The sequence below is a fragment of the Lolium rigidum genome, chromosome 1 (genome assembly GCF_022539505.1).
Source record: "Lolium rigidum isolate FL_2022 chromosome 1, APGP_CSIRO_Lrig_0.1, whole genome shotgun sequence".
NCBI lineage: Eukaryota > Viridiplantae > Streptophyta > Magnoliopsida > Poales > Poaceae > Lolium > Lolium rigidum.
In genome coordinates, this window is record NC_061508.1 from 134,758,663 (window position 1) to 134,760,429 (window position 1,767).

The following is a 1,767-nucleotide window of genomic DNA, read 5'->3' on the forward strand; positions in this document are numbered from 1 at the left end:
CCGTCGTATTGGCTGCGGCGCCATGGTTTTCACCGTATCCGGACCAGCGCGCCCACCCGACTGTACGCTCCGTGTCGTTGGCCGTTTTCCGACGTCGGCCCGACTTGGCCGTTTTTAGCCGATTCCGTCGTATTGGCTGGGCGCCATGATTTTCACCGTATCCGGACCAGCGCGCGCCCACCCGACTGTACGCTCCGTGTCATTGGACGTTTTCCGACGTCGGCCCCGACTTAGCCGTTTTTAGCCGATTCCGTCGTATTGGCTGCGGCGCCATGGTTTTCACCGTATCCGGACCAGCGCGCGCCCACCCGACTGTACGCTCCGTGTCATTGGACGTTTTCCGACGTCGGCCCCGACTTAGCCGTTTTTAGCCGATTCCGTCGTATTGGCTGCGGCGCCTTGGTTTTCACCGTATCCGGACCAGCGCGCGCCCACCCGACTGTACGCTCCGTGTCGTTGGCCGTTTTCCAACGTCGGCCCGACTTGGCCGTTTTTAGCCGATTCCGTCGTATTGGCTGGGCGCCATGGTTTTCACCGTATCCGGACCAGCGCGCGCCCACCCGACTGTACGCTCCGTGTCGTTGGCCGTTTTCCGACGTCGGCCCGACTTGGCCGTTTTTAGCCGATTCCGTCGTATTGGCTGGGCGCCATGGTTTTCACCGTATCCGGACCAGCGCGCGCCCACCCGACTGTACGCTCCGTGTCGTTGGACGTTTTCCGACGTCGGCCCCGACTTAGCCGTTTTAAGCCGATTCCGTCGTATTGGCTGCGGCGCCATGGTTTTCACCGTATCCGGACCAGCGCGCGCCCACCCGACTGTACGCTCCGTGTCGTTGGACGTTTTCCGACATCGGCCCCGACTTAGCCGTTTTTAGCCGATTCCGTCGTATTGGCTGCGGCGCCATGGTTTTCACCGTATCCGGACCAGCGCGCGCCCACCCGACTGTACGCTCCGTGTCGTTGGGCGTTTTCCGACGTCGGCCCCGACTTAGCCGTTTTTAGCCGATTCCGTCGTATTGGCTGGGCGCCATGGTTTTCACCGTATCCGGACCAGCGCGCGCCCACCCGACTGTACGCTCCGTGTCGTTGGGCGTTTTCCGACGTCGGCCCCGACTTAGCCGTTTTTAGCCGATTCCGTCGTATTGGCTGGGCGCCATGGTTTTCACCGTATCCCGACCAGCGCGCGCCCACCCGACTGTACGCTCCGTGTCGTTGGACGTTTTCCGACGTCGGCCCCGACTTAGCCGTTTATAGCCGATTCCGTCGTATTGGCTGCGACGCCATGGTTTTCACCGTATCCGGACCAGCGCGCGCCCACCCGACTGTACGCTCCGCGTCGTTGGTCGTTTTCCGACGTCGGCCCGACTTGGCCGTTTTTAGCCGATTCCGTCGTATTGGCTGGGTGCCATGGTTTTCACCGTATCCGGACCAGCGCGCGCCCACCCGACTGTACGCTCCGTGTCGTTGGACGTTTTCTGACGTCGGCCGCGACTTAGCCGTTTTTAGCCGATTCCGTCGTATTGGCTGCGGCGCCATGGTTTTCACCGTATCCGGACCAGCGCGCGCCCACCCGACTGTACGCTCCGTGTCGTTGGCCGTTTTCCGACGTCGGCCCGACTTGGCCGTTTTTAGACGATTCCGTCGTATTGGCTGGGCGCCATGGTTTTCACCGTATCCGGACCAGCGCGCGCCCACCCGACCTGTACGCTCCGTGTCATTGGACGTTTTCCGACGTCGGCCCCGACTTAGCCGTTTTTAGCCGATTCC